The following is a 12774-nucleotide window of genomic DNA, read 5'->3' as shown; positions in this document are numbered from 1 at the left end:
TAGGCCATGCCACGCTCAAAATTGCTTAAATCACCTTCCTTGTATGTTAAAATACTCAACAGATGTTTACTTCATCCCAATTGCAAGCGATATAAATATATATATATATATATATATATATATATATATATATATATATATATATATATATATATATATATATATATATATATATATATATCACATGGACTACTTTGATGATGTTTTTCTTACCTTTCTGGACATGGACAGTATACCGTACACACAGTTTCAATGGAGGGACTTAGAGCTCTCGGACTAAATCTAAAATATCTTAAACTGTGTTCCGAAGATAAATGGAGGTCTTACTAATTTGGAACAACATGAGGGTGAGTTATTAATGACATAATTTTAATTTTTGGGTGAACCAACCCTTTAAGTTTCCACAGTCTGTGTTGATTTGGGGTGCAGTGTCATCTGCTGGTGTTGGCTGCACCTGTTTACCAATATTTTTTATGAGGATGCTGATTTCATTTTCCAGCAGGATTTAGCACCTGCTCACAATGCCAAAAGCACCAAAAGTTGGTTAAATGACCATGGGTTTGGTGTGCTTGAATGGCCAGCAGACTCACCAGATCTGAACAGATTCTCTATGGAGTATTGTTTAGAAGAAAATGAGAAAAAAAGAGACCAAAAATCCAAATGAGCTGAAGGCCACTGTCAAAGAAACCTGGGCTTCCATACCACCTCAGCATTACCACAAACTGATCACCTCCATGCCACACCGAATTGAGGCAGCAAAAGGAGCCCCTACCAAGTATTGAGCACATGTACAGTAAATTAACATACTTTCCAGAAGGCCAACTATTCCCTATTTTTATTTATTTATTTATTTATTTATTTGGTCTTATGAAGTATTCTAATTTGTTTGGATAGTGAATTGGTGGGGTTTAGTTAATTGTGAGCATCCCTCCTCTGCATGTGCCCAAACGACCTTAAGCCAAGTTCACACTATATGACTTTAAATGTCAGCACTACATGTCTTGCTGCCTTTCTTAAAGTCATTGCGGTGTTCACACTAAGCAACACTACATATATGATACGCAACAAAAGGTAACACACTAAATGAACTGACAACAACTCTGTCACCCAACGAATCCTCACAGTCCCCAAACCGTGTTTTCTCATAAAAAAAAAAAAAAAAAAAAAAAAAAAAAAAAACCTTGGGAGAAGTTGAACATGAATGACGTGAAACAACAAGTGAAACAGGAGTTGTTTATTTGAAAATAGACATCGGGAAGAAATTAGTGCTGCAAGCTGCTTGCACAATGATCTGTTCTTAAAAATTTTACTCCATTTGTTGTGTCCAGTCTTTTCTTAAAGCTGTGTTACTGCTGCTGTTTTTCTTCCACTGATCTCAACCCATGCCTTGCTCTCCCATTGGCTGTAGCTTGTCGTGACACCTGACACCACATGATGTTGGGTCGGCCGACCGGTCCTAGTAGTGTGAACTAGGCATTAGTCTTGTCTCTCTCACTTTGTAGACAATTAAACTGTGCTGTCCCTCTAATGTGCTAATTTCTGATCTTGTCCATTCGTGTCAGTCCCAGAGAAAATATTAGCAACTTCAACTCTCCACCTCCAGTTCCTTCTGCTTTCTTTTTGTCAGTGCCAACACCTCCAAGCCATACAACACAGCCTGTCTTGTAAATTTTCTCTTTCACAACTTTCTCTTTGCAGGTACCATTCTATCACAAATGACCCCTGACACTATTCTCCCCCCACTCAACCCTGGCTGCACTCTCTTTTTACTTTTCTACCACACTCTACATTATTTTGGACAACTGACCCCAAGTATTTAAACTAATCCACCTTCACCACTTCTGCTCCTTGTAACTGTAACCATTTTAGTACTACTTGATCCCACTAACTTTCATTACCCTTCTCACCAGAGTGTACCTCCACTTCTCCAAACTAGCCTTATCCTGTTCCCTGCTCTCACTACACATCACAATATAATACGTGGAAATCATAGTCCAAAGAGGTCCCTGCCTGATCTCATGCTGTATGTCAGACAGACTATCACCATTGCAAACAAGAAAGCACTAAGAGCCGATCCTTGATGCAATCCCACCTACACCTTGAACCAGTCTTTCAGTCCTACTGCACACTTCACCACTGTCACAGTAGAGTTTCCATCACCCAGCCGTTATGCACATTTTGAAGTATTGCATCAGAATCAAGTGATGGAAACACACATTTTTAAAAAAGTTTTTACACTCGTTTGAGGTGTTTTTGAATTGTGCGAAAAAGGCTTAATGCAAATAATGGGTGATGGAAATTCATTTTGCAAATAAATTATTTTATTTTGATATACTTATCAAAAAAAAATAAAAATAAAAAAAAAATAATGTGACCTTGAGTTATAGGACAGTAAATTCTGACTAACCAGTGGACCAATCTTGTTCCATAACTGAAATGTTGTTATATGCTCATTCGGAAATGCCCAAGCAAAGTCTGTCATCAAAATATTTCTGTATAATTTTATCTGTTAAATGACTGCATTCCTAAACAGCAGCAGTCTGCTTGTTCAGAGGTGCAAGTATTTTATTATATAGGCAAATTATTATATTCAGTAGCTTTTTCCTACTTTTATAGTGATGTATAGTGCCAGTTTATCAAGAAATGATTATTTTGTTCTATTTCATTGATTGGATGGAAACGTACACATAAGGCCATTTCTCTCAAATTGTCTAAATCTGTGTTAGTAAGCTCTTCTACTTTGCCAAAAAACAGTCAGTATCTGGTGTGACCAGACAGACTCGCAGTTAATAAGGTTGTTGATTGTGGCCTGTGGAATGTTGGTCCACTCCTCTTCAATGGCTGTGTGAAGTTGCTGGATATTGGCTGGAACTGGAACACACTGTCATATACGCCGATCCAGAGCAGCCCAAACATGCTCAATGGGTGACATGTCCGATGAGTATGCTGGCCATGCAATAACAGGGATGTTTTCAGCTTCCAGGAATGGGGTACAGATCCTTACAGCATGGGGCTGTGCATTATCAAGCTGTAACTTGAGGTTATGGTCGAGGATGAATGACACAACAATGGGCCTCAGTAGCTGATCACGGTATATCTGTGCATTTAAAATGCCATCAATAAATTGCACCTGAGTTTGTTGTCCAAAACATACGCCGGCCCATACCATAACCCCACAGCCACCATGGGCAACTCGATCCACAACATTGACATCAGCAAACTGCTCACCAACACGACGCCATACATGATGTCTGTCATCTGCCCTGTACAGTAAATCCGGGATTCATCCATGAAGAGAACACCTCTCCAAAGTGCCAGACGCCATCGAATGTGAGCATTTTCCCACTCAATTCGTTTACGATGACAAACTGCAGTCAGGTTGAGACCCTGATGAGGACGACGAGCATGCAGATGAGCTTCTGATAGTTTGTGCAGAAACTATTTGGTTATGCAAACCGATTGCAGCAGCAGCTGTCTGGGTGGCAGGTCTCAGACGATCTTGGAGATGAAGATGCTAGATGTTGAGATCCTGGACTGGTTTGGTTACACATGGTTTGCGATTGTGCAAATTCTCTGAAACACCTGTGGAAATGGCTTATGCTAGAGAAATTAACATTTTAATTTAAGAAGAGCGGTGTTTTGACCCACGACTACGCTGCCTCACCGTCACCCAGTTGCCCTGCTGCAGGGGCTCTGCTGGAACCGGACAATGTACAGGAGTCCCTGAGCTAGACGGATCCAAAGCCGTATCTAGAGCCCTAACATTCTTACTGTCCTCAATTAAAGTTTGGATGCGTGTCTCTAATTCTGAAATCTTCTCTGTCAGCCTAACTATTTCCCTGCATTTATCACATGTGAATCCCTCATCAGCGACAGAGATAGATAAACTGTACATGTGGCAAGAGGTGCAAATAACGATAGTAGGCGAAGCCATTACTCACCGTGCTTGATGAAATATTCTTACTGCGGTTGTTTGATGAACTTGTGAAAAACTGGAGCGAGAGAGAGGAGAGGAGAAAAGAAAACGCTAATGACAAGCTAACGGGTGCTAACACTTTGCAAGTGTACTGCAGTCACGGAAGAGTGAACGATCAAAGTTAATCTGATAAGATTGATCGATAATATCAGAAATATGGTGTGAATTAAGTTATATTTTACGACTTAAAAAAACAAACAAACAAACAGACAGTGATAGTAATTAAATTAACATTTAATTCACCAGCAACAGCTCTGGTCGACATTCCTGCAATCAGCATGCCAATTGCATGCTCCCTCAAAACTTGCGACATCTGTGGCATTGTGCTGTGTGATAAAACTGCGATTCAACTCACAGTGGCCTTCTATTGCGGCCAGCCTAAGGCACACCTGTGCAATAATCATGCCACACCTGTGAGGTGGATGGATTATCTCGGCAAAGGAGAAGTGCTCACTAACTCAGATTTAGACAGATTTGAGAGATATTTGAGAGAAACAGGCCTTGCGTTTGCATAAAAAAAATGTTCAGCTCATGAAAAATGGAGAAAAAAACAAAAGTGTTGCATTTATATTTTTGTTCAGTGTATAAGCTCTCATAAGCTATCTATAGCCACAGTCATATCACCCTGCAGCCCCAAAATAGTTTCCCACTGAAGCTAAGAAGGGCGGAGCCTGGTAAGTATCTGGATGGGATACCTCCTGGGAAAAAATAGGTTGCTGCTGGAAGAGGTGTTAGTGAGGACAGTAGGGGGTACTCACCATGTAGTCTGTGTGGCTCATAATGCCCCAGTGTGACAGGAACACTATACTGTCGAAAAGCACAGTCTTTCGGATGAGACGTTAAACCGAGGTCCTGACTCCCTGTGGTCATTAAAAATCCCATGGCACTTCTCGTAAAGAGAAGGGGTGTAACCACAGTGTCCTGGCCAAATTGCCCACCCTGGCCTTTGTCAATTATGGCCTCCTAATAATCCTCAACCACTTGATTGGCTCTATGACTCTCTCTCCTCTCCACCTGTAGCTGGTGTGTGGTGAGCGCACTGGTGCGTATGTACTGTGGCTGCTGTAATTAATCAATCATTCAATCAAACAATCAATTAATTATATCATTTATTCATATAAATACACAAACACTCAACACAACTCTTTCTGTCTTCTCTATACTTCTCCAACAACACTTTCAAAGCAAACATTGCATATCATAGAGTGAGAAAGAGTACAATATACAAACAAAACAACAAAACACTAATAAACAGCCTGTTCCTGTTTGTTAACATAGCTACTGAAGAAGGGAATCTGTATGTGGGCAGCTTGTCAATAGTAAGTCTCTTAAACCCACTGTCTAGTGTGCCATGGCTGCTAATCTATCAGAGCAGGAATGGTGCAGTTTGATTTTAGTCTGGAATAAGTGCTGACCTACTTGATGCAGAGCAGACAATAGATGTGTCTGTTACCTGTCACTTTTCCATCACATTTACAAATGCCCACACTCTCACATGGTTAAATCACAGGGTTTCAGTTCAGTCTGTCAAAATATAAAGTGATTAATGGAACTGTGAGGGAAGGGACAGATTATGGACATGAGTGCTGAAGCCTAGAGTTCTGTAACAGTCCAGTTCTGCTTCTCCTTAGCCCAGGTAATAAGCCTCTGACGTTGTCTGTGGTTATTACCTGGGATAAGAAGAACTGGACTGCTGCCCATTGGTCCAAAGACCTCTTTTCAGATGAGAGCAAGTTTTGTATTTCATTTGGAAACCAAGGTCCTAGAGTCTGGAGGAAGGGTGGAGAAGTTCATAGCCCAAGCTATGCTGGTTTTGCTGGTGTTGGTCAATTGTGATTATTGAAAACCAAAGTCACTGCACCCGTTTACCAATACATTTTAGAAAGCACTTCATGCTTCCTTCTGCTGAACAACTTTTTGAAGATGCCGATTTATTTTTCCATTGATTTCAGTGTGAAACTTTTGGCGTCAATTGCTTGCTTCTCTACTTGAAGCTGATGCCAGCTGCTTGGCAAATGTTTTTATAGCTTCCTGGTCGCTATGTCACCCCTTTCGTGACATCATGCCCTTCCATTGGACAGATTGCACATGATATTCAGAGTCGCTCATGCAAAGGCCATTCCCCATAGGGTTTTTCGACGAAGCATCTTGTTCCCTTGAGGAACCTTGGTTACATGCATAACCTTGAGATGTCCATGTAGTGAATGCTGCTCAATCTGAAAGAAGGTGATGGAGATTTACTACTAATCGTGGGACCTACTTTACAGACGAGATGCGCATGACAATCGCGTGTGATTAATTGCACAGCCCTACTTTACAGTGAAATTAAACAATGAACAGTGATACAACAGAGATTGTTTCAAAGTGAAGTGACATTCAGTGAAGTGACATTCAGCCAAGTATGGTGACCCATACTCAGAATTTGTGCTCTGCATTTAACCCATCCGAAATGCACACACACAGAGCAGTGAGCACACACACACACACACTGTGAGCACACACCCGGAGCAGTGGTCAGCCATTTATGCTGCGGCGCCCGGGGAGCAGTTGGGGGTTCGATGCCTTGCTCAAGGGCACCTAAGTCGTGGTATTGAAGGTGGAGAGAGAACTGTACATGCACTCCCCCCACCCACAATTCCGTCCGGCCCGAGACTAGAACCCACAACCCTTCGATTGGGAGTCCAACCCTCTAACCATTAGGCCACAACTTCCCCTAGTAGCATCAGACCAGAATTAAGTACTCGGACTTGATCTTGCACTCGGTCTCGAGACCGTATTTTGATGGTCTTGGTCTTGTCATCGAATCGTGTACATTTTGACTCGGTATTGACTCGGGCTCGAACATATGAGGAATTGGATTTATTCCCAAGTCCACTCGAGTCCCAATCTAAATATTTATTTATTATTACTGTATGTTAATATTTATTTAAATTGATATACGATTGTAGGGCCCTATGATTTCCGTGATGCAGAAAATGCGGACGGAATCGAGGAATCCAGTCATAAAAATTGAATTTACAGTTTAACACGGAATGTCACAGAATTTGTCCAATTTTGAATGAATTAATCAAAAAAAGATCATTGCACTTAAATCAAATCATGATATGGACTAGTCTATTTAATAGAAAAGTCTATTTAAATATGAATATGAATATGTGTTAATGAATTGCGCAGAAACACGGCTTCAGTATTATTATACAAATGGAAGCACACGTGACGCTCGCAGTGATCTCAGCTTCTGTCGTCTCACTAAATGGGGACGTGAACAAATGAGGAACATCTCAAAAACTGCACTGAGAGTCACTTCATGAGCATTTGACCATTTGATTTGACTAAAACTAGCATCACATTACATACACGTGTATTCGTACCGGACAGTTTTGGTACAGGGCTTTCGGTACGGTGCATGTGTGTACCAAATGACCGAATGCAATATTTTGTTTGGGGAACATAGGTACATTTTCGTGTTTCAAAACGAACATATTAAGTGGTGGAAGTCTCCGCGTTCAGCGCAAATCCCACCCCGCAGCTGATTCTAAGGCCGGTGACACACTGGCTGCGTGGCGTAAGCGTGGCGTTTCTGCTGCTGTTTCAGCTGCTTCGCGTTTTCTGTGTCTTTACACACCAGAATCATGCCGGCGCGGCGCTGGCGCACTGCTGCTACTGTAGGTGACATATAGGGAGACCGCCGACAGACCAGGATCTTGTCTTCACAACAACAATATCTATACTTCATGTTGAGCATAAATATAAAGCCTACTGATAAAGGACACCGTCAACAATATTTATGGCAGAACAGACTATGTTTGACAGGTGCAATATGCTAGTATGTCACCGGCCTAAGGTTTTCAAAAGGCATCACGCGAGTGTGAACATCACTACAACTAGGAAAAAAAAAAACCTATTGTAATTCAAACATTGCTCCTGTCGGCATTTAAACAGACCTTTGCTCTTAATTCCGATTGGGCCAACGCAATAACGAAATCTGAGCAGGTCTAAAAATTAAAATTGTTGATGCTGCACTTTACACTTTGGAAAAGTTATATATTTTTTTAAAATATGAGCAGGCCTACAAGCTGCGATTGGTAATGCTGATCTGTAACCATAGTTATTTATTTATATTTTTCATTATATTTTATTATATGATATTGGTTTGAGACTGAGGGTATTTTATTTAGTGGAGAACTTTGCAACAGTATTTTATTTCTTATTATTTTTTTATTTTATTATAAATTATATTTTATTATTTATTTTATTAAAAAGTATTTAAAAAAGTGTAAACAAATTGTTGAAAAAAAGTTTATAGTAATAAACAACCTGCAGTTTAATGTTTGCATTTCTTTCCCTTACTGTACCGAAAATGAACCAAACCGCGACTTTAAAACTGAGGTATGTACCGAACCGTGATTTTTGCTTACCGTTACACTCCTAATTCACGGTATTTGCCAGAAATGTATTACTTTTGTTCAGCAGGAAGTACATAGCCTACTACTACTACTACTACTACTACTACTACTACTACTAAAATGAAACAAACGTAATTTTTTAAGGAATAATCACACAACATTTCTTCCATGTTTTATTTTTAATAGTAAATCGCCTGTTTACCAAAAAATGAAGTTTTCTTAATTTTCAATAATTAAAAGAATAATTAAATGAATGCTTTATGTCTTCATTTGAAAACCAGAAAACAATATAAACACAACAGAATTTCTAAGTGAAAAAAAAAAATCATAAGGCTATTTTAAGAAGAAAAAAATGAATAAATCAAGTTGTTTTATGCGTTTAAATAATTAGACATGCTAAAACACAGAATACAATAAAACATACAGTGAAGAAAAAATAAAACATTTCATAGGGCCCAAAACATGTAATTTTTGTACAACTTTTAATAAATTGTTGTGAAAATGTATAAGTGTTATGATTTTAATTAATAAGGCATGCTTTTTTAAGTTTAACAGTACAAATGTTATCATTATAAAAGAGTTGATAAAAATGTAAACAGAAAAAAAATGTAATCCAGAAAAAAGAAAAAGAAAAAAATGGAATTTGGGAAAAAAAAATAAAATGGATTTCATAGGGCCCTATGATTGACACGTATTTGTGACATGAGATGCTAGCGTAACGTTAGTGCAGAGACAGCAGGACTCAGGTCAGGATGTACACATTAACTTTTTAAAACGTCTGTTATCATCTATTATTCAGTTTGCATATAAGAGCGACAAAGAATTTGTGTGCAGTAAGAATCATTATGTGATATGTGGCCTTTTTACCCTTAACTGATTTAACCCTTTAAACTTTTTTAAAACTATATATATATATATATATATATATATATATATATATATATATATATATATATATATATATATGGTGGGGAAATTGTGGCCTTGTGGGTCGAGAGTTTGACCACGACTGAGGCCGCAGCATAAATGGCTTCCCACTGCTCCAGGTGTGTGTTCACGGTGTGTATGTGTTCACTGCTGTGTTTGTGCACTGTGGATGGGTTAAATGCAGAGCAAAAACTCTGTTTATGCATGGTCACTCCGGACTGTATGTTACATCACTTTAATTAAGTAAATAAAATAGTGTACATGCCATGTTATATTTGATATACTGTTTGAGTATGGTACCAATTTTACAACCCATTCTCACTCCAAAGGCGTCAAAAACCGAAGCATGGTCAAGCGCCCCTAGCGTCACTTTTATGACGCCAAATGTGCCTCTCGGCGTCGAATATCGAAGCACTACGACCTTCATTGCTTTCAGTGGGAAACTTTTGGCGTCAGAATTCGACACGAGGACATGAGATGTTTATCGCTATGAAATCACGTTCAAGAAGTCTCATTCAGCACACATCGCGATACTTGATATCAGTTCCACAGTTTGGGTGAGTAGTCGTATATACGCTCTTTTAATGCCTTTTATAAAATGTATTCTGTCTTATTTATTAATCAAATTAGTGCCATATTTTAAATCGCTGTATTATATCGGTCATCCGCGGCTGTCTTTGAGTTTCATTGCGTTTAAATAAATGAACACAGCTGCTAATTAGTGTGATTAAACTCTATCTGTCACGTGACGTGCCATAGACCTTCGATCCGTTTTATATTATTATTAATTTCAGGATCAATGATGTAAGTTGTATTTGTAGTAAAATCATGGTAATCACGACACTTACAATAGTAATAAATGAAATGTGAAGTTAAAACACAGTAAACAGGACATTAGTAACTGTAACTGTAGTTTTACTATGGTATATTAATAATCAATACAACAATACAATAATCACCAAACCAGCTATGTTTGTATCACTGTAATGTTAGTGTTTGTATGTGCTTTTATATGACAGATATCACAGTAATCATATGTTCTGTACCATGCTTTTAATACCTTTTAATGTAAATCCAAAAAAAAAAAAAAAAAAAATCCAATTAAAAATAAATAATAAAACATGCATTTTTCCATCTTGCAGTTCTTTCATATCAGTTTACTTATATATTATATCTAAATATTTTGCTCACAGATCATTATTAACATTCTGTATATAATTCAATTTTATTTACTCTCCCCTTTTTATTATTTTTATTTTTATTTTTAGCTGAAAAGACATAAAGGCAGTCAGCCCAGTGGTGTTTCTGGAGAGGGATTCCTTCAGAAATGGAGAAGACAGAAAGCTGCGGAGGCAGATATATGCAGCAGTAAGTCTGTGATAGTTTGTCTCTTTTATCAAACATTCCTGCTGTTATAATTTGTACAGCATTTGTTGTTTCTTAAACTGTTGCACTGTCCAAATACCCACACTTGCCATCTTTGCACTTGACCACTTGATTACTTATTTGAAGTCTTTCCTGTATTTGGCCTAGTGTTCGAGTGAGCATGATAACCACAAGTGTGTGTCGAACTTTTCATGACCTGATGACTGTGTTTCCCAATCCTGATCCTGGAGAACCCCAGCACTGCACGGTTTTGGTGTCTCTCTTATCTGCCTTGGAGTCTTCACTGATGAGCTGATGAGTTGAATCAGGTGTGTTTGATCAGGGAGACATCTCAAATGTGCAGTGTTGGGGTTCTCCAGGACCAGGATTGGGAGCCACTGCCTTATGGGACACTTATGTGTTTAAAGAGATTTTTAATATCTAATTATCAATATTTCACATACTGTACATTGGACAGCTTTCCATGACCTCTTGTGAGATCTCGGCAAAAAGTCTGACGATTTATTCCAAAACATGATGCATGATGGGATACACTAAGCTTTGTATAGCGCTCCGGAGCAGTATTGGAGAGGTTTAGTGTGTGTTAAGGACGCTGTGCTTTGGCATTATTAAGACAGTCTCGTTCACACACTGTCACGTACACACACTCTCAAGTGGCCAAGACTGCAAGTGTGGGTATCTGGACAGGGTCAAAGTCTTAAAAATGATCCCTAAACACATCACAGTCTTAATAATCCAGTTTAACACTTGTATGATATTGTACAAGCCCCAGGACGGTCTCATCTGACACTATCAAAAGAATTCATATGACTATAGCTTGCTATTAATTACTTGCTTTCAATAATGGATGCATTTAACTTTTAATTATACAGCATCTTTACAGAGGTGTTATGTACAAGTTGCACGTAATTAATAATATTTCCTTCTTTCTGTCTTACAGGATTTTTTGCAGATAATCCTAATGCTGTTCTTCTTTTTCAGGTCTAAAATATCAAGCTCAACAACTCACTCAAGAGCCAACCCTCACAAACCTTCCTAAAAACTAAAAGAGCTATTACTGAGTCTCAGCGAATCTTGCCATGATCAGCTCTTCCCAGGTACATTTGTTTAGAATATTTTTTTTAATCAACATTTACTCCTCAAATGCTCTTGTCTGAATCTTACTTTAAATTAACTTAATTATGTTTAATGAGCAATATTATTTGCACACAGAGTAAGTAGATATTATCTTGTTTCACAGAAGAGAAGGAAGACCAAGGAAATGATTTGCTCAGGATGAGGAATGAAGATGGCCATCTTGTGCTCAAACAAACAGAAGTCCTCTGGTATGTGTGTGTTGAAGCAATGCTGTGTTATACAACATTTTATGATGATCTCTCACAGAACTGGTCATGTCAGCCTTGATTTCTTTTTATACTATTACAATTACAGCATGTTAGCAAAGTGTGACTGGACATTTTTAATATTATGTTTTTAAAAACACACCACCTGTTTTAAAAGTAGACAAGTATCATGAAATTGGTTTAGTTGATATAAACACCAATGTACATTATTTCATTGTTTTCTAAATGTTATGTTATAAATTGTGAATTGATAGTGGATTGGTTTGAAGCCAGGCCTTACACTGCACAGACTAAAACACATTTGTGAGAGAAGTCAGGAACTTTGGAGAAAGATTCTAGAGGAAGAAAACACATTTACTGCAACAACAGATGAATTCTAGAGTCTCTGAGAACTACACATGCTAATGCAGTCTCATGAGCAAGACCTTTGCCTCTGTAACTTTTTCTTAATTCTTTAATTTTTATTGCAGTATTTTAATTTGTACAGATGATCTCATCAGCCAAATGAGGGGTTTGACCAAGTGATGCTCTTGAAAGGAGTGAAAGAAGAGGATGTGCTAAATTCTCTTCAGAGAAAAAGCTTCTCAAAAGGTCTCAAAACAGCTTGAAGAATGGTAAGTGTACAGTACTACAAGGGTCATAGTTGCTCACACTGCTAAAATCACACAGAACATAAGCTGAGCTCTCTGTCCATTAAACAACTTCATCTGGATTGCTTGTTTCACTTTGACTAGGT

The sequence above is a fragment of the Carassius auratus genome, chromosome 32 (genome assembly GCF_003368295.1).
Source record: "Carassius auratus strain Wakin chromosome 32, ASM336829v1, whole genome shotgun sequence".
Taxonomy (NCBI): domain Eukaryota; kingdom Metazoa; phylum Chordata; class Actinopteri; order Cypriniformes; family Cyprinidae; genus Carassius; species Carassius auratus.
The sequence above is the reverse complement of the archived record's forward strand: the minus strand, read 5'-3'. Positions refer to the sequence as shown.